The sequence below is a fragment of the Miscanthus floridulus genome, unplaced genomic scaffold (assembly GCF_019320115.1).
Source record: "Miscanthus floridulus cultivar M001 unplaced genomic scaffold, ASM1932011v1 os_2222_1, whole genome shotgun sequence".
NCBI classification, from domain to species: domain Eukaryota; kingdom Viridiplantae; phylum Streptophyta; class Magnoliopsida; order Poales; family Poaceae; genus Miscanthus; species Miscanthus floridulus.
This window is the reverse complement of record NW_027098172.1, coordinates 12,576-37,126: the sequence shown is the minus strand read 5'-3', so window position 1 is coordinate 37,126 and position 24,551 is coordinate 12,576. Positions and strand designations below refer to the sequence as shown.

Sequence of the window (24,551 nt, the reverse complement as noted above, 5' to 3'; positions counted from 1 at the left end):
TACAGGATGCAGTCATTAGGACATGCATGTATCTTCTCGATTTCTAGCCCCATAGGACAGACAACTTGTTTTGCTTCGTAGGTAGTGGCGGGCAATTCATTGTCCTTCGGAAGCATCTTCTTTTGGATTTTTAGTAACTCTCCAAATCCCTTGTCAGATACACCATTCTTTGCCTTCCATTGCAGCAATTCTAGTGTGGTTCCCAACTTTTTCTGCCCTGCATCACAAGTTGGGTACAACAATTTGTTGTGATCTTCTAGCATCCGCTCGAACTTGATCTTCTCCTTTTCACTTTCACATTCTCTTTGTGCGTCACGAATGACCTGACAAAGATCATCAGCAGGCTCATCTTCTATGGCTACCTCTTCTTCAGCTTCTCCCATTGCAGTATCATTGAAGCACGCACCATCGGGAATAATATCATTGTCAGTCCCATTGTTCTTCTTCACCTTCTTCCATTACAACGCCGGTTTCTCCGTGCTTCGTCCAACAAATATAGTTTGGCATGAAACCCGACTTGAACAAGTGTGAATGAAGAGTCCTTGAGCAAGGATATTCCACCGTATTCTTACATATGGCACATGGGCAGCACATGAAACCGTCGCGTTTGTTTGCCTCGGCCGCACGTAACAAAGAATGCACGCCGTCAATGAACTCTTGGGAGCGGCGATCAGCATTGTACATCCAATGCCGGCTCATCTGCATTACATGACATAAATACCATATTAAAACCTAGATCATAATTAATTATTTATACAACATGTGTGCCACCACAAAAGGTACAAATTTATGAAAGCATCGCTACAATGTAGACAATCCCAACTACCACTAAAAGAACTAAAGCTAAAATACATTTTCAGGAGCACAAGGATTTCGCGACCAATCTCAACTAAAACAGACAGATCCCCCGATTGTGCAACATCTTTGGGCTTCTTCGGCTGGATCACTGCCTCATTAGCCGCCGTATCTGCCTGTTGTGCAAGATATTTTTGCACGAGTTCAACATACTCTTCCTCCCAGTAGAAGCCTGAACATCGTCCACTGCCATCCCACTGAAATTAAAACAAAAAATTAGAACTTTAATCACAACCATCATGAAAATAGGTATAAACTAACCATAATCATTAAATACGATAAAATAACTCACATTGCGATCCGGACACTTGTAGAAGATACGATCCTTGTTGGGACCCTCCTTCTTCACTCGGTACTCCATCACAATCTTCGTCTCATCACGACACTTGCCGCATGGAATGAGAGGGAGGCCCGGCCTAAGTCGCTTTGGAAACCCATGAGAGGCCGAGGACCCGGAAGCAGTTGCCATCTACTCTCTATACTCATTTTTTAATACACTATAAATTTCTCATTTTATAAACAAATAAAATTAAGAAACTATAAAATTATCTATATCTCTAAACAATGATATTTTTAATGGTCATTGTGTTCTCGTCTTTTACTGCGGCAGGTAAGTAATTCACATGATATTTCCGCAAATTAACAGAAGAATGGGAGTGTACACACATAACAATCGATTATCGTTTATATTTATATATATACTACGTTTGGGTACGGTGATTGACAGACTACTGCGACGATATCGGGACGTGTGAATAAATAACCATCAGTACTAGTTGACCTTGCTTACGTGATCATCTCGGCGAGCATTTCTCCACCGGACGGCACCGTACTTGGCCACGGAAGAGCTCCGATTCTACGAGGAAGGGAACACGGTCTTCCACGACCGTTGCCGCTCTCCCTCGTAGAATCAAAGCTCCTCCTTGACGTCCGTTACCGCTCGGCAGAGAACATGCTCGCCGAAATGAACACGGTCCGCTAGTTCAACTAGCTACTTTAACCTTCCTTCATGTAAATATGCAAGCTTGAAGTGATTTTGAGCTCAAATTGCTTACAAATGAAAAAAACCACAATAAAGAACCATATATATATATATAGTGAACAAAATGGGATAAGACAATGATGAAACATGAGAGTATGAAGTTGGTAACCTTTAGAACCGAAGAATCGACGGAGGAATCGAAGAAATCGATGGAGGAATCGAAGAATGGATGGAGAAAGAGCAAGAACACTGCTTAAATTTGAACTTAAGCTCTCGGGCGGGCTCGGGGAGGAAGAAGACTGGCCAGCAGGATTTATAGCTCAAAAACATGTTTTAATAAATAACCATTCGTACTAGTTGACCTTGCTTACGTGATCATCTCGGCGAGCATTTCTCCATCGGACGGCACCGTACTTGGTCAAGGAAGAGCTCTGATTCTACGAGGAAAGGGAGCACGGTCTTCCACGACCGTTGCCGCTCTCCCTCATAGAATCAAAGCTCCTCCTTGATGTCCGTTACCGCTCGGCAGAGAACATGCTCGCTGAGCTGAACACGGTCCGCAAGTTCAACTAGTATGGATTTTCTATAATTTTCTAACTATTTTCTAAGTTTTTCATTTCATAAAAAGTTAAAATAAAATGTTTAGTCGCGGAGTCCATAGAAATGACCATATTTTGACCTAGCAACGCATTGTCAATTGTCATTGCGTTGCATTGCACCCCGGACCGGACTCCAGGACAATAAAATACTATGGTCGATCGATGCCGTTCTTTGTCGTACAGTCGCACGGCGACGGCCGACGGACCCGTTCAACCACCAAATCTGTCAGGCCCGGCTGTTCGGGCGTATCGTCAAAAGAGAACGGATTTGCTTTCTATTGCACGGCCTTGCATTGCATCTGTCATACCAGTCGGAGGCACTAGTCCCTATACTCATTTTTTAATACACTATAAATTTCTCATTTTATAAACAAATAAAATTAAAAAACTCTAAAATTCTCTATATCTCTAAACAATGAAGTGTGCTATGCATGCTACAAATGAACGGTGAATACTAGTTTTTAATAGCTACTTTAACCTTCCTTCATGTAAATATGCAAGCTTGAAGTTATTTTGAGCTCAAATTGCTTACAAATGAAAAAAACCACAATAAAGAACCAAATATATATAGTGAACAAAATGAGATAAGACAATGGTGAAAAATGAGAGTATGAGATTGGTAACCTTTACAACTGAAGAATCGATAGAGGAATCGAAGAAATCGACGGAGGAATCGAAGAATGGATGGAGGAACAATGGAGGGAGGAAGAACACTAGTGCAGTGAGCTTCAAAATGTGCTGAGCTCGGGCTCGGGGAGGAAGAAGGAGATGGTTGATATATAAAGGGGGACCTTTAGTCCCGGTTGGTGGCTCCAACCGGGACTAAAGGTCCCTCCCAACGGCTCCTGCGCCAGACAGAGGTGGTAGAGACCTTTAGTCCCGGTTGGAGCCACCAACCGGGAGTAAAAGTCTACCTTTAGTCCTAGTTGGTGGTTCCAACCGGGACTAAAGGTCCCTGCCACCTCTGTCTGGTGCAGTAGCCGTTGGGAGGGACCTTTAGTCCCGGTTGGAGCCACCAACCGGGACTAAAGGTATCTCTAGTCCCGGGCGCAAAAAATGTCGGGACTAGAGCCCATTTTGGCCGAGGATCAAAGGTCTGTTCTCTACTAGTGAAGTTATTATTATAACACACCAGACAATTATAACGCTAATGCTATGGTCAGGGCGACCGTCCAGGCGTGTCCGTCCGAACGCCCTGTTCTAGGCCCGCGCAGCGATCAGACCCAACAAGCAATGAGCATGTTCCATCTACGCTCTCTCTCCTCCATATCTACACTACAACAGCCGAGAAATCCCCAAACCCCCACTCGCTTCCCTTGTCGTGGCTCACCACGCCGTCCGTCTGCCCCAAGCCATCTCGCTGCTGCGTGTCACCCCTATGTCGCGTCGCGCCATGCCGTGCCCCATCCCTACACCCGAGCGCCGTGCTCCATCCCCCGCCATTGTGTGCCATGCCCCGTCCTCCGCCGCGTCGAGGTGCTGCTGACGCTGCCGTTCCCCTAGCCAATGGAGGAGCTTTGTGTAACGTCGCCCCGCTGGCGAGTTGCCCACATCGTTGCCGCACCAAGCGAGCTCCATGCGCCGCCATTGACCTCCATGCCAGCATCGAGCTCCGCAATGATGAGACTCCATTCCTCCAAGCTATAAGGTGACATTGCGATGAAAGCACATGTTGCAAGCGTATGTTTCAAGTGTTTCATATGTTTCATCTAGAAGTTGCATGTGTTTCATCTGGATGTTGCAAAAGTAGATTAGGATATTGCACATGTTGCAATGGCTAAAAACATATGTTGCAAGTGTATGTTCCAAATATTTCATCTGATTTTTTCAGACGTATGTTGCAAGTGCATTTATTTGGATGTTACATATGTTTCACACATATGTTATAAGTGTTTTATCTAGATGTTGCATATGTTTTGCAATGGCTTTTCATGTGTTTTAGGTGTTTTTGCAAGTGTTTTAGACGCATGTTTCAAGTGTTTCATTTGTCTACAGACGTATGTTGTAAATGTTTCATCTAGATGTTCCAAAAGTAGATCGGGTGATACACATATTACAATGGTGTCGGTGGCTGGCGGACACTGGCCTGCCATAGGGCTTTGGCTCCAACCTCACGTGGTATGCCTCACCCTCTCCTCTCCACTCCCTCTCCTCCCCTCCCTTCCCTCCATCTAGCATTGGCATTGGGGTGGGGTCATGCCCTGCTGTGTTCAGACGTAGGCGCTGGCGTGGGATGGGATGTGGAGGGTAGGGGCGTGGGATGCGATCCAGGCGTAGGTGCGAAAGCAAGACCGAACGTCTAGGCGCTAGCCCTTCCGCAATTATAATGCACAAGAGAATTCTCATTGTCATCACATTTGTCACAAAATAAGATATATGAATAAATCATAACTAGAAAACCATATATATACATACTTAATAGATAGAGATGAAGTCATTACAGGCCAAAGTCTCACTCTTATTACAAACTATGTGGAGCGCACCCACAACTACTGATCACCAAGTGTCATGACATAGTCCGAGTAGCGATCATCCCCTATGGTGTCTCCGAGCACATCATTTAAGTATATCAACACATGAGTTAGTGCACTCTCTTTTGCCTCACAGGAACGAGCACACGGTCTACCAACACTGAACAAACTTGTGACACTGCAAATGTAGTACTTGTGGTACCCAACTTTCTCCACATCTATTTCATTTCTCCATCGCAGTCAGCTCACTAACTGTTGTGTAAACCTTATTGCAGAATGCATGAGAAGTCGTTTAAAAAAAAGAATGCATGAGAAGTCAGGAATTATATATCCATTGGCCGCAAGCTCCTCCATACATAGTCTCACAATATTTCTCTCAGCAATTCTTTGATTCAGTTCCCTCCTTACCGCAATGATCTAGGATGTCCTAATTAAGGCCCACCCCATCTTTCACCAATGTTGAAAGTGATACGACGAAATTCCATCTTCATTATGGACGTTGATTGTCACATGATTAATTTGATGAACTCTGAGAAACCAAAGTGTATCTTGGAGCCATCTAATGGACTCAATTATCTATGAGAAATTATAATAATGTGTTAGGATATAAAAAATCTACATTAAATTGAGTGTAAGATAAGATTACTTACTATGGCCGAAAATGGGGATTGTGCCGGCTCCAAAGTTGGCCCAAATGGCACATATCCGGGGACAAATCCAGGTGCCTAAGGAGGAGATGGGGTACCCTGCATGACTAGTCAAGTACACACAAGTTTCATCTATATTCTGTTGTAGATACATATAGATCAGGATAATACAGATCAACACATGTTACATATTGACATAATCTAGACAATTCTGGCTATGTGATGTAGATAAATACAGATCAATACAATACAAAGGCTTGTCATATCATATCCACATGTCCAAAAGAAAACCTTGATTAGGAAAGCCATATCATATTCACCTATCTCAAAAAAACATCTTCACTGTGAAGTATTACAATTCACCGTAAGTTGAAGGAGAATGTAGGTTTGGCGACTCACCTAAGATGAAGGAGAGGATGTGGGTAGTGGCGTGAGGTGGATGGGGACAAGGCCAAAGACAGGGATGGGGACATCATGCGGTAGATGGAGTTGGGGATGGAGGACGATGCGCGGTAGACGAGTCCAGGGACAGGGGATGACACGCGGTGGATGGGGCTAACCGGGATGGGTACGGCGTGCGACGAACAGGGCCAGGGACAGAGATGATGGTGCATAGTGAACATGGACGGGGACGGAGATGATAGCGCTCGACGGTGCTAGGGCTAGCAACGGGTGCGACAACGGCGTTATTGGGGATCCTCGGGTCGGTGCGGATGCAGACGCGGCATGAGGGTGATTAAATGTCGGCTCTAGGGAGATAGATCTGGGACAGGGAGTAGAAATTTTCATTATATAGGAAGGGATATCACTATCAAGTTGTAAGTTCACCTAGCAGTGATGCTCCGCTATCATTGTCGGTAAGTTCACCCTACAGTGATGCTCTGTTATCACTGCTGGTTCAAAAGTTCACCTGGCAAAAGTTCACCCGTCACTGAAGCTGGTCGATGCCTATATTTTTGCCTATGTTTACGGTGTTGACCCTTTCATCCCCAAGCTCATGTCCTTATCACAACCAGCGACCAATCGCCGCCCTTGTCACCGTCGATTTTGGCCAACAGGGAGATCACACTAGAGGTCCTCGCCGTAGATGACATCCCCGTCTAGGTAATCCGCCTCGCATGGTAAGAGATAGAGATGGAGCTCCTTGTCATTGAGTGCAACAAGTGTGAGCGCCACACTGTGCTAGAGTTCAAGGTGAAGAAGCTACACAATCCCAACTATGGTCGCCCCTTCTATAAGTGTTCGGATCGCAAGATTAGATTTTTGTGGCCATTTTTGTCTTAGTTCTGCCCATTTCTTGTGGTTTTCAAAGTTCATGTTTTGGTGTTCTTTCGGTGAAATGGTAATGGACGCCCATTCTGGTACTGGACGAACAATATGTTGATCTGCTAAAAATGTTGCTTGAAGAGGCTGAAAATGCACCTGTGGATGGAGATGTGAATCAGAAGAAGCTCATGGATGAAAAACTCGTGAATAATTTCTCTTTTAGTTGGAATTGGAGGAGGAATCCTTGTTCTGTTGAAGTGGGTTGTAGTTCTAGTTTGTTTAGTGCTAATTGGGATTGTCTATAATGTATCTAGGCTCTGAATGTTATGTTACATATTTTGTTCAGTGCTAATTGGGATTGTCTATTGTGTATCCATCCAAGTTTTTTTGCTATATCATTCCAAATAATTCTGAAACTCATTAAAAATTAGGGATAATATCATCCAAATTTTTAGATAGAACCATTGCAAATAATTATGAAACATTAAATAAATAACATATATGAATTCAAAAAGATTTTAGGGAGTGATAATATAACCGTGTGTTTAGATTGTGGAGCCAACTGGGCTAGAACGGCTCCAACCCACTTTTTGGCTGTTTAGTTTGAAGTCTAGGTGAACCGGGTCAGACCCATATGGGAATTTTCGCTTGAGATGTGGGTCCATTTGGTAACACCAAATCAGGCGGACCACGTGGACCCACATCGAAGTCCTATTGTCTCTGCCTCGCGCGTGGGTGCAGGGCTCCGTCTCACGGGCATGGGTGCGTGCAGGGTGTAGACTTGCGTGAGCTGCTGGCGTGAGGTGAGGTGGCGCAGCAGGGCTAGTGCGGGATGCCGGTGTGGGCTAGCGCAGCGGGCCAACGCATACCGTCACATGAGGCTAGGGCGAGGCTAGCGCAGGGGCTGCTACAGGGCCAGTGTGGCAAGGGGCCAGCACGGACAAGGCAGTTCTACACCTCTGCTCAATGACAAGAGGTGGAAGAAGGTAGCACAAGTGGCTGACAACTGGGTCCCACATAAATAGTACATAACATTGTTTAAAATGCCATCCATCCTAACCCACTCCACCGCTCACACCAAACAAAAAATTGAAATGGCTCCATCCCTTAAACTAAATATGAGATGGGTCCAACCTAACCCTTAAAATTAGGATAGGTCCAACCTATCCCATGTGGTCCCCAAACCAAACGCGCTCTAATATCACTGTTGGTTCTATTTTCAATTGGCGGTGCTGCTCAATGTCATTGTCGGCGGTTTTGTTTTTCAACCGGTACTATCTTTCCATGTGGGTACAGTTGTACACCTTTGTTGAGTTCCTTCCGAAAGCATGAACGTCCTCGGATGATATTTTAGTTGTTTTTACTTCTAGTTTCAGAGTAGTGAGAGCAAGTTGTAATTGTACTTGATCTGTTTATATGCTCACATGTCTACTTAATTACTTCACTTAATGAATAGCGACCTAAACATAGCATATCATGTTCTAACCTATGCCATGCTTTTCGTAAGACCACAAATTCCTATGAGGCCCCGTTTGGCAGGGCTTCTCCATCGGCTTTAGGAGCCGTTTGGAGCCATTTTCTGCCAAACGGGGTAAAGTGAAATAGCTTCACTGGTGACACTACTACAGGAATCAATTTGCACAGCGTGGCCAAAATACGCTCCGTGGAGGGCACCTCTTTTGCCCGCCACGGTTAACCGGTGGCCGGCCAGAGAGGCCGGCCACCGGGGCGCCCGCTGCGGGAAATTGGTTTACCGCGGTGGGCAACCTTACCTGCCCGCCGCAGGAAATAGTTATTTACCGCGGCGGGCGGTATGAATCGCCCGCCGCGGTTAATACGGTTTACCATGGCGGGCTCTTTAAACTGCCCGCCGCGGTAAAGAGTTGATTTACCGAGGCGGGCGTTTTATATTGCCCGCCGTGGTAAAGCCTGTACAAATATAGAGCACAGACCCTCCATCTTCTCCACGGGTCTTCCTCTCTCAAAACTCATGGGAGAAGGCTTTGCCCTAAAATTTGAGGAAACTTTTGATTTGAGTTGAAGGGCTTGGATTTGAGGGAGGAGGACATCATAAGAGGTTCATAAAGGCTCTCCCTCTCTCCTTCCATCCTCTCTCTCTATTTCCATCACCTAGAGTTCTTTTTAGATCTAGATCTAAATCTAGATCAATTTTAATGGAAAAAAATAATGTCATGTATTTCTTTAACTTTAGATTCATCATAGATGCATGCTTCATCTTTCACATTGTCATTTCCTCTCTTTTTCATGATTTTGGACGTAAAATCATCAATTTCTCCTAATTCTTCTTTATTTAATGTTGATTGTGATAGATAATGTTCGCAGATATGATGGATAGATCGGAATGGATGTACCAGATCGATAGAGTGAATGATCCGCGATACCTCTTTGAATTAAGGAAGTTTATTGCGGCTGGTAAAGCTCACCGTGAGAGACTGAAGCGGATGACAACCATATGTCCATGTTCTCGTTGCAAGAACCTAAAAACCCACCGAGACAGCGAGGTGCAAACTCATTTGATCATGTATGGTTTCGTCGAGTGCTACATAGTTTGGACATTTCACGGCGAAAGAGTTGGTGCGAGTGGCGGTGCATCTGGAGTGAGCTCTTCGATGCCGACGACGACAGCACCACCGGTGAATAAAGATCCTTCCGCAGCAGCTGTGCCAGCCGACAGTGACAACAGTTGTCGTGATTACATCACGGTGGATGATCTAATGCAAGACATGGCCGATGAAGCCGGCGACGGTGGTGATGGTCAGGATACTGTGAGCCAACCCGAGGATGTGCAGCTTGTTGAAGATCTAGTCAAACACTTCGATGAAGATGACGTTGTGTTGGGTTGCCCAAAGTGGTTGGAGAATTTCAGAGAGTTGAAACAGGCGGCAGTTGATCCTCTCTATAAGGACGGCGGCGATTGTCCAAAGGAGTGCATGGCGCTCTGTTTTAACCTCCATATGTTGATGTTGAAGGCTCGTCATGGTTGGTCTGACACTAGCTTCAATGAGTTGTTAAGCTACCTTACCACCACATACCCAACGGCTAACAAGGTGCTCGCCAATACTTATCGGGCCAAGAAGCTGATCCGGCCAGTGGCGATGAAGCTTAGAAAGTTTGATGCATGCCCTAACCACTGCATCCTGTATCGGGGCAATGAGTATGCGAATTTGACGAGTTGTCCGCACTGCAGCTTTAGTCGGTACAAGAAAAATGCTGGTTGTCGCGTGGATGCAGAAGACGAGGGAGGCTTGCGGGGTGGTCGGAAGAAGAACAAGAAGGGGGCAAAGAAGAGCAGTGTGGCCAAACAGATCTTGGCTCAGCAGGACGATGAAGAAGAGGGTTACACGCACAGGAAAAGTCCAGCATTGTCGGTGTGGTACCTACCCATGACCGATCGCCTGCGTGCAATATTCAGGAACCCAGACGATGCCAAGCTCATGTCCTGGCATGCATCAGCTGACCGCCTGAACGACGATGGCAAGCTACGGCACCCATCCGATGGCAAGCAGTGGAAGGATTTCGACAAGGCCTACCCGGAGTTTGGCAAGGAGCCTAGGCATGTTAGGTTCGCGCTAAGTACCGACGGGATGAACCCGTTCGGTGAGCTTAGCAGCTCGCACAGCACTTGGCCCGTCGTGCTCACCATGTACAACCTACCTCCCCATCTATGTCAGAAGCGTAGGTACCTTATGCTGACCATGCTTATCTCCGGACCGAAGCAGCCCGGCAATGATATAGATGTGTTCCTAGAGCCGTTCATGGAGGAAATGAAGATACTATTTGATGTTGGGGTCTAGATGGTGGATGCATCCCGCAAGGAGAAGTTCACACTAAAAGCAATCATCTTTGTCACCATCACCGATTACCCCGGTCTCTTCTCACTGTCGGGGCAGATCAAAGGGAAGACCGGCTGCGTAATTTGCATCGACGGGACCTGCTACACTTACCTTAAGGGATCCAATAAGATGGTGTACACGAGGCACAGACGGTTCCTCGCAAAAAATCATAGGTATAGAAGAAGTATTATGAACAAATACTTTGACAATCAGGACAAGCCGCAGCGTGATCAACCGACGCAGACTAGTTGGGGGACAAAGGTGTATGAGATGGCCAAGGACATGGATCAGGTGGAGTTTGGAAAGAAGAAGAAGCCGCCTGAAGAGGGGAGCAAGCAGACAAGGAAGCGAAAGCGGGACCAGACGGAGGAAGTCCCCGCCGCTGTTCCTTTCAAGAAGAAGTCAATTTTCTTCAAGTACCTGTCGTATTGGAAAACACTGAATACACCCCATGCCATCGACTGCATGCACCTGGAGAAAAATGTCTTCGAAAGCACGATCGGTGTCCTGCTGGACATCAAGGGCAAGACAAAGGATGGTATCAAGTCACGGATGGATCTTGTCAATCTGGGCATCAGGCCGGACCTTCACCCGGGACCGCCTCAGAACGGTAAAGTTGATATCCCGGGTGCAGCCTGCAACCTAACGCAAGACGAGAGGACGGCTTTTCTTAAGTTGCTTAGGGGTATCAAGGTGCCGACTGGTTTCTCTTCCAACATCAAGAGCCTGGTCTCCATGAAAGACCTCATAATGACCGGCTACAACTCGCACGACTGCCACGTCATGCTGACGGTGTTCCTACAAATTGCGATTAGGGCTATTCGTCCAGAGTACGTGAAGATGGTCATCACACGGATGTCATACTTCTTTAATCGCATCACCCAGAAGGTCATTGATAAGGCTGAGTTGCCTGCCCTGAAGGAGTTCATCGCGGAGACCCTTTGCCAGCTCGAGATGTGCTTTCCACCATCTTACTTTGATATTATGCCACACCTAATGATGCATATGGTCGATCAGATCCATCAACTAAGCCCCGTGTACCTACACCAGATGTGGACGTACGAGCGGTTCATGTCCACCCTCAACAGATACGTCCATAACTGCGCTTACCCGGAGGGCTCTATGATCGAGGCATACACAACGGAGGAGGCCGTGAACTGGTGTATGAGGTACATAAGAGATGGGAGGGTGATTGGGCTGCCTGTCCATCACCACGAAGGCAAAACCTCAGGGATGGGGTGCACAGGCCGAAAAGTGCGCACCGATGTGGCAAACCGAATGGTGCAAGAAGCTCAATATAGCATCCTTCATTAGTTAGTGAGCATGGAGAAATATATTGAAAAGAACCTGGAAGAGATCCGCACCGCTAATGATGGACAACGCATGGAGGCATGGGTCTAGAACCATCACAAGAGCAATTTCATAGAGTGGCTCAAAGAGCAACACATACCCCTTGAAGGATGCCCTGATGAAGATACGGAGACCGTTAAGAGGCTTGTGTTAGGCCCATCCAGCCAAATCACCACGTGGCAAGGGTATGACGTCCAGGGCTACAGGTTCCACATGAAAGACAAGGACAAGAAGAGCTCGGCATAGAACTGCGGTGTTTGATACGAGGGCGAAGAAGAGTACACGGGCCAGAGGAGGCAATACTATGGGCAAGTCGAAGAAATATGGGAACTTGACTACGGCCAGAACCTACGCATAACCATCTTCCGTTGCCAGTGGGTCAAACCGAATTTTGAGATGAATTGGTCACTCCCTCCTTTACTACTAGTATACTACTACTACTGCCTACCTCTACTCCCTCCTGTACTACTACTAGTATACTACTACTACTGCCTACTACTATTCTACTACTGCTGCTCCTATTTTTGATTTGTGAAAGGTTTTTGTTTAATGGGGCTGGTTCCTTTTTTGGCATATGCAATGATGAACTTTTAAACTTATTGCTGAGGCAGTGGCATATGCAATGATGTGAACCCTTTTATGCTGAGGCAGCGGCGATGATGATCGAGTGCCCCCGCTAAACTAGGATGGCTTGTATACCAGATACAAGCAACCAGTTTAAAAGCGATGTGATGACAATGGGGCAAATCTGAGCCAACTACTACTACTTTACTACTCTAGTACTACTCTACTTTACTACTCTATAACTGTGTCTATACAACTGAAATATGTATTCATTGTAGCTTTCCAATGGCGGAGGAACCGATAAGCGAATGGCGCGACCCTACCCCTAGTGCATCATCATCAACTAGCCTCGAGAGCCAAGTGTCCGTGACCCCGAGGCCAACAAAGAAACATCGTACAGAGGACGAAGATGATCCGACCTACCAACCGAGGGACGACGAAGTTGAAAGTGCGCGGTCTCCAAACCCTGAACAGATGCCGGTGGTGCCTCGAGAATTGAATTTCGAGGAGGAACAAGTCAGTGACAAAGAACCCCTCGCTCCATCTCCAACCACTTTAGGCAAGTCTAGTGGTCAGAGGACAAAGCTAAGAAGGGGGGAACACGGGAGGCACCGGAGGGAAATCCACGGCGAAGTCCATGTGATCCATGAGGTGGGACCAGAGGGAAACCCGTTGTCGCCACCCACGGTCCTTGCCAAGTTCAGCAACCAGGTGGCATGTATAGTTAAGGACAAGGTGGAGATCACTTGGGAGGAGTGGAACAATGTCCCGGTCGACTACAAGACACATATCTGGGGTGAGGTGATGAGGAGCTTCCATTATCCCGAGGACGCCGATCTAGACAAGTGCAGGGAGTGGGTTATGCACGTGGCAGGAAGAGCCTTTAGAAACTTCAAGTCCATGCTGACCAGGTACTACCTGAAGCTAGGCAAGTCACCCTGTGTCAAATACACTATGGTGAAGGAACATCACTGGGAAGAGTTCTGCAAACAAAGAACAACAGAAGAAGCAAAGGCAAAGAGCGCCAAGTTCAGCGCACTCGCGAAGAAGAACCTGCACCCCCACCACTTGGGCATGACTGGGTTTGCTGGTAAGAGGCCCCAGTGGCAGGAGGAAGAAAGGGCTAGAGCTGCCGTCGGGCTTCCCGATTCGTACGATGGTGTAGACTTGAGGGCTAAGGACTTCATTTATGCCCGCAAGCCGAAGAAGCTCAAGGAGGGCGCGAGCAAGTTCAATGAGCCCAAGTTCGAGGAGGTGGAGAGGGCTCTCATCGAGGCCGCTAAATCCAAGGACAGCTTCGAGGTTCGCAGGGGCCAGGACTTGCTGACCCTGGCGCTGGGAACCCCCGAGCACCGTGGCCGCGTCCGTGGCATGTCGTCGAAGATGAGCTGGAACTCAGTGGAGTCATGGCAATCCGACGCTGCCACATACCGGTCAAGGCAGAGGTACAAGGAGGGCATCCAACTACACAAGGGGTAACGATCCTTGGAGCTGCCATTGGTTCCGAAGTCCTGTGGAACAAGGACGACATAGAGATCATTCTCTCGACGCCGACTTCTACGCCGATGGCGACACCAGCATCACAACCATCCGTTGCCGGATCTTGTCCCCCCGATGATCCAGATCACGGCGACGGCGATGACGAAGGCAATGGCAGGGATGACAAGGGAAGGAAGTCACCCCGAGGCACAAGCCCTCACCCTCGTTCTCCTCCTCCAACAACAAGTCCACCTCCACCTCCCGACAGTCCGTCTAAGGGCACAAGCAAAGGACCGGGAGGCATGGAGGAACTGGGGGCAAAGACACCGCCTGCTGCCATTGCGAGCACAAGCCACCGTCCTCCACCGCCGGCGAAGACTAAAGGCGACCAAGGGCATCTCACATACTCACTTGAGTTCGAAAGGTATGGTAGCAGCGAGCATAATTTGCTAATAACTTTTCTTTGCCATAATATGGTACTAACATTTCTATCCCAGGCCGAGATCACCTTTCCATCTATTTCCTGAATCGGATGACTGCCCCGGCCATTACGAGCATGGGAAGTTCATGATAACCAAGGCCCAGCTCATCGACGAGGAAAGGTGGGAGACAAGGAGGTTTCATCTCTGGTACATGGAAGCGGCAAAAGCTGGCCTACATGGTTTTCTAGTCAAGGTTGTGGCGGAGTACTTCCACTTGCTCGGCAACGATGTAGAACTCCCCGTGGACTTCCACAACATGTACAGACTACTATGGGAACAAGACCTTGACATCGCCCAAGTCACCTTGTTCTCTATGTAAGTGATGAATTGCGAGTTTCACATATCACCTGCCTTTGAATCGGTCAAGACTACTTATATATGCCACGATGGCTTGTCCTTGCAGGTTGATGGCCTATATATCCAAGGAACTAAAACTTGATGTTATCTATCTATCTCCAATGCATATTGCTCAAAGAGTCATCATTGGTTACCACCTAGATGACAATCATCCAACCATGAAAGACTTGACCAAGCGACAGAGAGAGGCGCACAGGAAGAAACTGATGGACAATGAGAAGTTGAACATTTCAAGGTACATACTAGGAGCAATGAAGAAGATCAGGAGAAATGGGTGTATCGTAGCTGCCTACCACTTTGGGTAAGTCGAAGACATGCCTGTAGAGATAAGTGGGTAGCTAGCTAGTATTATTATTTCTCATCATAACCAGTATTTTGTTTCAATGGTGTAGCCAAGGCCTCGAGGGTCACTGGGTTGCATTTATCATCTACCCTCAGGATGGCAGGGCCTGCGTATTTGATTCGTTGAGAATGCTAAACTTAAAAGGGTACAAGGCCTTTGAAGATTGCCTCAGAGTGTAAATGACTGAACTGTCTTCTCATATGTGTTCTAATGCCCTGCCTAATACTAGTACATTTCGTATAGCGCTTATAAAGAGTACGTGAAGGATCCTGAAAGCTATGATCGAAGAATAGAGAATTTTAAGGCTAAGCATAAGAACCGCATCAAAATCAGACGCAACTTTCCGGTAAGTATTTGAAAGGTTTAATTGTGCTTTCTGTTCATAAGCGTTCTAATGCCTGTATTCTAATGCTTGTGTATCGATCATGTAGTGTGCCAAACAACCGGTAGGATCATAAACCTGTGGCTTCTACGTCTGTGAGTACCTGAGGGAGTGCAAGCAGTACAGCAGCAGTTGGAGGGTGCTCAAGAATGGATTGAACTGGTGGAGAGATGTGCAGAGCACCCAACACTCCTTCAAGCAGACAAAGGCGGACATATGTAAGTTTGTCTTAGACAAATGCGTGCTTGAAGGGAGCACGTTCTTCAATGAGAATAGCCAGCTAGCGATTTTACCGGAGTACGAGAGGCTGAGGAAATGACCCACGATGATGCGTCCGCAAGATTACTCCTTAGGGCATGTATAACGACTTTAATATGTAAATGTAATGAATTAACGATGACAAGAACAACTAAGTGAATGTATATATATGTATATTATCTCATGTGTAATGCCTGCATACTTTTTAAGTTTAATCTGTGAAATCTGGATGTGATTTGAATTTGAATTTGAATTTGAATTTAATTATATGCCTGCTGTATTTTTTTTAATTCAGGAAATAATTTACCGAGGCGGGCAAATAATAATGCCCACCACGGCTAACGAACATAACCGCGGCGGGCCACGAAAGGTGTCCGCCGCGGTAAAATAATTTACCGCGGCGGACGGTTCAACGTGACCGCCGTGGTAAAAGTATATTTACCGCGGCGGGCACGTTACACCGCCCGCCGCGGTAAATCGGTTAACCGCGGCGGGCAAAGCCGCCCGCCGCGGTTAAGCCACGATTTACCGTGGCCTCTAGGCCACGGCGGACGGCTTTGCCCGCCGCGGAAAATCAAAAAGGCCCGCCTCCAGTAAAGTTTCTGTAGTAGTGTGAAGCCCCTAAAAACATGCTCTCACAGTGATTTGGGGTGGGATGGAGCCAAAAAAAGTGGCTTCTCCTGGCTCCTCCTCCGGGCCCCTAAAAACATGCTCTCACAGGGAAACCATTTTGTCAAATGGTTTACCAAAACCGCGTCAGCTCCACCGGTGGAGCTATTCGTGGAGCTGAAGCAAAAAAAATGGCTTCACTAGTGAAGTGAAGCTCTGCCAAACGGGGCCTTAATTAGGTTTGTAAATAGCTTCTGAGGGACGCCCATCCCGCGTTCTAACTCACGGTACTTCCATTAACCTATTTACAGGCGTCGTAGACTTCCTGATCACTCAAACCAAGCTTAAGAGAAGTCGGTGGCTTAGCAGAACGCGAGATGGGATATATACTAGCGCTAAATGGCATAAGCCTTATAAAATAGTAGCATATAATGTTTAAAACTGATGTAAAAATGTTGCAACAAATAGTGACAACACATATATGACACTTAGATCTTTATTGTCCCATGTCAAATAGGTCGATATAACCTTTCATGTATTATAAAGAATTAAACAGTTATCTATATCTATATATCTTATATTTTCAAACCCCATAACTGTGGGGATATAACCCCCGATACCAGCAGGGATATACATCGAACGAGCCGCTAGGGGAGGTCCGGCCCACAAGACGGCGCATGGGCCACGCGACTAGTGGAGGCCCAGCCTATAAGACGACGCCGTGCGAAGCACGACACATGTCGGCATGCCTTGCAAGACTGCGTGAAGATCTTCGGTGATCTAGGAAACCTGCTCGGATATGCTAAATCCCGTAATATCTTCCTATCTTGTAAAACCGATCAGGATAGAAACAACCGATCTGTAACCCTACCTCCGGGCTATATAAGGCGGGTAGGGACTCCCTCGTTTTCATCTCATCTCTCATAATACAATCTACAAAGACATAGGACGTAGGATATTACGTCAAGCTGATGACTTGAACCTGTCTAATCGTTGTCTCTTACGTTCTGTGTCACCATCCGATTCCCACGCGCACCTCCACCGATTCATCTACTACCGTGGGCATATCCCTCGGTAGACTGTCGGACGTATTTCGTGGACAACTACCAATTTATCTTGCCATGCAAAATGTCCATATCAGCATCCACTAAAACAACCCACTAGCACATGCAGCTATCTCTCCATACAAAATGTCCATATCAGCATCCACTAACACATTCAACTAACACATGTCATTATGTCTTCATTCAAGCTATTCACGTTAACAACCCACATCATTAACTAACATATATATTTAGTGGTCCACATCAGGATGCTAAAAATCATCCACTAACCTATAGTATTATGATAGCAATTTATCTTACCATGCAAAATATCAACATCAGCATCCACTAGAACAACCCACAAGCACATGCAACTATCTCGCTAGGAAAATATCCACATCAGCATCCACTAACACATTCAACTAACACATGTCATTATGTCTCCATTCAAGCTATTTACATTAGCAACCCACATCATTTACTAACATATATATTTAGTGGTCCACATCAGGATGCTAAAAATCATCCACTAACCTATAGTATTATGATATTTATTTATTTATATTAGTAAATATAAAGAGTATAATTTCACCTGCCATTCCGGCACCAACGCGCGGGGCGTTCTTCTAGTATCATATATTCCTAAACCCCACTAAAAATTTCTCTCAATATGCAAGCTATCCACATCAGCATGCACTATCACATGCAATTAAAACCTACTAGTATATGCAATTGTGAAGTCCATGTCAGCAAGACATATAAGCACTTTGTTATCCATGTTAACATGCCACGTAATCCACTAGCATTAATTTATAATAGTTTATTCCTTAGTATAAGTAATTATATATAGTATAATTTTATTCTAAACCATTCGCAATTCCTGCAGCAACGCGTGGATATTCTTCTAGTTTATTCTAAATAAGACACTCAATTTTCTTCTTCTGCGTTGAGTGCGCTATGATATTATATATACGGTGTGTTTGATTTGCTGGCCAACTTCTAGCATGACTAGAATTCTAGCCTTAGTCTATTCTCACCAAGCCAACTACTAGTTGTTTGGTTGTTTATACTATATTAGCCTAAGGTCCTGTTTGGTTGAGCTGTGGCTGTGGGAAAAAGCTGCTGTGGGCTGTGAGCTGTGGAAAAGCTGCTGTGAGCTGTGAGCTGTAGAAAAGCTGAAAGCTGTTTGGTTAAACAAGTATAAAATATACCTTTTATCTTTATCTCTCTTGAAACAACTATGGAAGAGCTTTTTATTCCACCAATTTCGAAAAGCAGAAAGCCAAAAGCCAAAAGCAGGGTCAAACCAGCTTTCAAAAATGAACTACGGAAAAGCAGCTGCTTCTGAAAAAGCACCCTCCAAAAACAGCCCCTTTGGTTGGGTTTTTGGCTTTAGGGGCCAAAAGCCAAAGTCAAAAACCCAACCAAACAGGGCGTAACTAGCCCTATGATGTGTTTGGTTGCCTAGTTTATTTTGATACAGTCATCTTTTCTCTGAATCCATAAGGTTACCTTTGGAAGACATTTCGTCAAAGAAGTGGCGAGCATCAGAGCAGAGCAAGACGACGGCACAGCACACGGCACAGCGGGCATCAGCACAGCGGCAACGGGCACAGCAGCACAGCAACGGGCATCAGCACAGCGGCACGGCACACGGCAACAGGCACAGCAGAGCACGGCGGCACAGCATGACAGCATCCCTGGAGCTGCGGGCATCTGTTCAAGATTAACTAAGTGAGTCAAGAACGGGAGGTAGCAATAAATACCTCAAGAAGAGCGAAATCTGCAGCATCTGTTCAAGATCTTTTTTGCTTTCATTTATTTCGACTTCTGTAAGAGCATGATTAATAACCCAGCCAGTAGCGGGCGGTATGCCACTGCCATGTCATATACAGCCAGCTATATAGCCAACTCATATAGTAGATGAGCTCTTTGGCTGGCTGCTGCTCAGATTGTAATCATTTATTGCTCAAATGTGCAAACAAGCTGCAAACCATCAGCTGTGATCACATCTTTGTGGTTGTATATATGTGCTCATTCAACTAGAAAACAAATATGCTCATCCATACGATTTTACCAAACAAAATCTGAGATGAACCATTTTACCAAACAACATAATAAAATGGAAGGCCATCAATAGATGGCAAATTTCAAGCAACAATACAAATTTCAAGCAACAATACCAGATAGATGACAAATTTCAAGCAACAGTTCGCTGGCACATAGACCATTAACTAAAAACAATACTAAATAAGTTCGTTGGCACACAAGCCATTAACTAAAAACAGTACTAAACAAGTTCACTGGCACACAGGCCATTATTTATTGATCTAGACGACGGTGCTAGAAGCATGAAGCCATAGTTGATAGCTGAACTTCGGTAGAATGCAGCAGCCAGCCCATTTGCATCAAAAGTGAAAACACTGCAAGCATAATAATGCGAAAGTCAAACATATGGGTCCTGAAAATTAGCTAGAAAAGTTTCTGTTTGTGGATAAGTGTGGATCAAATATGTTGAAGAGAACATGTTCAGAATTTTAGAGTGGATACCTGCAAGTAGCATCTGCAGCATTCAGCACGCCATGCCCAGTCCTGATTCATGAAAAGATACATGTAAGACATCATGTTAGTTCTCACTGTGAAGGGAAAAAATAACAGAAACATGTAGATTTCATAATTCTACCATGACTAGTTCTGATGGCTATTTCCAAACCTACGCCAAATGTGCTCGACCAAATCATTTTTAAGCTGGGTATGCTGTGGACGAGCACGGATAGCAGCTTTTCTACGCAACACATCAGCGAAGCACAGATTACCACTAGTGTTCACTTCAGGAGGTAGAGCAATGGATGCCCCTGGATTCTCATTCAAATCAATATGAATAGTAGCATCCTCTCTCTCATCTTCCACTATCATATTGTGGAGAATCACACAAGCTAGCATGATCCTTCCAACACTCTTCCTCTTCCACAGGCGTGCAGGACGGCGAACAATGGAAAAACGGGACTGCAGTACCCCAAAAGCACGCTCCACATCTTTCCTTGCCCCTTCCTGGTGCTTGGCAAACAACTTATGCTTCTCTGTTTGAGGAAGTGTAATAGTCTTCATGAAGGCTGCCCATTCTGGGTATATACCATCAGCAAGGTAATAACCTATGTTATACTCATTCCCATTAACTGAAAACTGAATTTGAGTGGCTTCTCCTTTTAAAGCATCAAAAAATAGTGGGGACTAGTTGAGCACGTTAAGGTCATTGTTTGACCCAGCAACTCCAAAGAAAGCATGCCAAATATGAAGGTCCTGAGAAGCAACAGCTTCTAGGACTATAGTTGGAACTCCATAATCACCACGGGTGAATTGACCCCTCCATGCTAAAGGACACTTCTCCCAACGCCAGTGCATGCAATCTATGCTACCTAGCATTCCAGGGAAACCACGAGACTCATTAACCTGGAGTAAACGCTCAACATCCTCACGTGTGGGGCGTCGCATGTACTCCGCACCAAACACCTCAATCACCCCTCGTGCAAACTTGTCCAAGCACTGTAATGCAGTGCACTTTCCAATCTTCAAGTACTCATCAAGAGCATCTGCAGGAGTGCCATAAGCCAGCATGCGCATGGCTGCTGTACACTTCTGCAGTGGTGACAGCCCTATTCGACCAGCACAATCTGCCCTATAAGTAAAATAGGGAGACCACTGACCAAGGGCATCCACAATGCGTAAGAATAGACGCCTATTCATACGAAATCTAGTACGGAACATACTCTCGGGGTAGAGTGGTTCTGCAGCAAAGTAGTCCTCTACAAGACGCTCATGAGCACCTCCATGATCCCTCCGGATGCTCTTTCTAGGACCATATTGTCGCTGAGAAACCCCACCCGAGAAGGCAGCCTTGATCTTCATTGTGAGCGTGCTAGCAAAGGAGTCGAGGACGCTCTGCTCTGCAACATGCTGTTCAATGATTTTGGAAGGAGCTAGTTCATCAGAATCATCTGAGTATGAATATGAGTCAGACATGGTTTGGGCTGAGTAGAAAGATGAGAGAGCACGAGTAGGAAGATGAGAGTGTTCTGATGGGCTGTAGAAGTAAGATGGTGACTACAATGTCCTCTATAAAGACATGGCTGAAATCAGCCTCAATCAACTCAGACATGGCGCCACTACTTGGCACTGCTGCCACTACTTGGCACTGTTGCCATGCTTCTATAGTAGATAGAGAGGACAGCATTGTAGTTCAGCACTGCATTGTATAGAGTGTTCTGATCTACATTGTAGTTCAGCACTGCATTGTAATTAGGTGCAATTTACTGCATTGTAATTAGGTCCTAAATGCACCAGAAACCAATAGTGTCCACGTTTTCAGCAACAAAATGTATTTTAGTAAGCAAGACCTTAGTAACTAAAAAAACTAAGTTTTAGTAGGATTGTACCTCAGTCATTTTTGTTAAATAAGCTCTCCCTCAGGCACTTCAATGCCAACATATGCTCAGCTTTCACATCTTCAGGCATTCCAGTTGTGTTTTGCATCAATAATGATCTATATGTTTCTAGCATAACTGCCTCCTTGTGCTCTTTTGCTGCAAGGTGAGCAAGCCTCCGAGATTCAAGCTTCTCACTGGACACACGCCTTTGTGTTTCTAACATCTCTGCACGCCCTTCATTTGCTGCTTTTTGAGCATCTAAAAAGTTGTTAAGCTCATCTTCAAGATCTATTATACAAGGTTGCTCTTTTTTTTCTTCATCTGCTCCTTAGCTTTCTTGCCCCCTATTGGCCGTTCATCATCATCTAGAGAGAAATGTTGCCCCACATCCTCCTCAACAAACTTTCTCTTGCCTGGTTCAAGATCCTCGAGGCGTTCCAGATAGGCGTCCCATTTTGGCTCCTTGCTAAGAACTTCCCAACAATGCCTAAACATGAATGGCCCATCTTTTTTGTGGTCTTCTTCGTAACTTTGCAGTGCCTTGTTCATTACATCCTCATCAGATTCACCACTAGCCCACATAGCATTGGCCTCCTTCCAGTTACCACCAAATCAAGCAACCCTTTTCTTAATTCTTCCAAAGTGATCCTTTATTTGCTTGGCTGTCCTGACTCGGTCTTTTGGGGTGGTGCTATTAAATACATCAGCAACACCTTTCCAGTACTGATCATTCTTCTTAAAATTGGCTTGGATTGGATCATTTGAATTATTCACCCAAGCAGCGACCTAAAACATTGTCAAATTGTCAAAAGATGTTAACTGATGTGCTAACAATGTAACACATGGAGCCCATTAACCAAAAAAAAAAGAAGATCTTACCAATCTAAGATCCTCCTTTTTTGTCCATGTCAAGCGTTTTTCAGTCCTAGTATTGTTGTCAACATCAATATGTATTGCTTGTGATGAACTCCCATTGCTCGCAGCTTGTGGTGTGCTCTTCAAAATATTTAGGAAACCACCAGGAGGGTGAGAATCTAATCCCCTGGCAAAAAAAATGTACCCTAAATCAAAATTTGCATTAAAGAACTAGATATAAATAAATAGCAGCTTAGAACTAGAGATCTACAGTTAAAAAAATCATGTCTAACTAGATAAGAAGCATCACAAAAACTGCAGAAGTCTCTCGCATACAGGACATCTAATTTCATAGCTACAGAGATGAAATACTTGCACATAAATATTAATCGTCATCGGTACAGAGATAACATACCATTCTTGCACATCGGACTCCTCAAGATTAGGCCCAGACCAAGGATATGCTGAAGCACCAACGCCAGGAGGTGCCCACCAAGGGCCTTGAGCCGATGAGCTTGCCATGCCCGGTTGCTGTACGCCGGTTAGCCAGCATGGTGCGGAGGAGGGAGGCATGGACTGTGGCGGGCGAGGCGGGCACCAGACACCAGGTCCAAACATGGAAGGGATGGACGGCGGGGGAGCGGGCTGAGTCGTCGCGGGCTGACCAGACTGAGCCACCGGCGGCGGAATCTCCATGGGCGTTGGCGCAGATGTTCTCTTGGACTTCCGACTCATCTCGCCCAAGTGATGGCTGCTGGGTATGGCAGCTAAGGTTTGGGAGAGGTGGCGATTGGGGAAGATTTGGGGCTTAAATCCTTGGATTTGGCACGCGAGGAATCGATTTGGCGCGCGAGGAATCGATTTGGCGGGAAGAGCATGATCTATTTGGCGCTGGGGAAGGGGAAGCGGAGCACGGGATCGGGAAGGAGAGAGACGGGAGGATGAGGCGCCGGCTTCTCGCTCGCATCAGGCTGAAAGACGGCGTTTTTTTCTCGTACGCTGCGCTACAGCCGGGCGAAGAGAATAACGCTCGCTCCGTGATCTCTCTCCTCCGTGGCTGTTTTTGTGATGGCGTGGACTCCTCTCCGTCGGCTTGCAGTCGATTATAATACTTGCTCTAAAGGAGTAAGGCATCTGAGAATCTAAAGGATTGGGCGGAGGGGAGGTCCTCTTCCGGCGAGCAGGGGCAGGGGCGGAGAGGAGATGCTCTTCCGGTGGAAGCCGGCGAGGAGGCGCTTGTGCAGGCCGCGAAGGAGTAGGGGCGGGGAGGACGGCCATGGCGCGCTGTTCCTCCGGCGACCTCCGAAGCGACTCCCGGACCGAGCAGCGAGCGGTGAAGCGAGCCGGCCTCCCCTCTGCCCCTGCCGCGCAGCTTCAGGAAGAAGGGACCAGCTGTGGACGCGAGGACGCCGACTAGCAGGCCGGGGAAGCAGATGGCCAGCGTACGGACGCGGAGGAGCACCAGATGGAGGGAAGACGACGCGGGTGGAAGACAACGCACAGGGAGGTGACGGGAACGGGGATTTGCAACTGGCCAGGCCTGGCTCCGGAGAAACGAGCTACGCTCGTGTTCTTTCCTGGACTGGCTAAGGGTGTACGGTTGGCTCCCTCATTTATAATTTATAGGTAACTAAACAAGTCCAATCTGGCTCCAGGGAATTATACAAAAGGCTAGCCAGTTAGCCAACCGACCAAACACGTCACCCGCCATCTCCCCTTGTTTCCGCTCGG

At 46.3% G+C, this 24,551-nt stretch overlaps 2 pseudogenes; both read right to left on the bottom strand.

The window, feature by feature from the left end:
* Window positions 1–20,229: 20,229 nt before the first annotated feature.
* On the bottom strand, window positions 20,230–21,486 carry LOC136534730 (protein ALP1-like; annotated as a pseudogene).
* A 770-nt stretch (window positions 21,487–22,256) lies between these two features.
* LOC136534734 (glutathione S-transferase T3-like) lies at window positions 22,257–23,555 on the bottom strand (annotated as a pseudogene).
* Window positions 23,556–24,551: the final 996 nt, after the last annotated feature.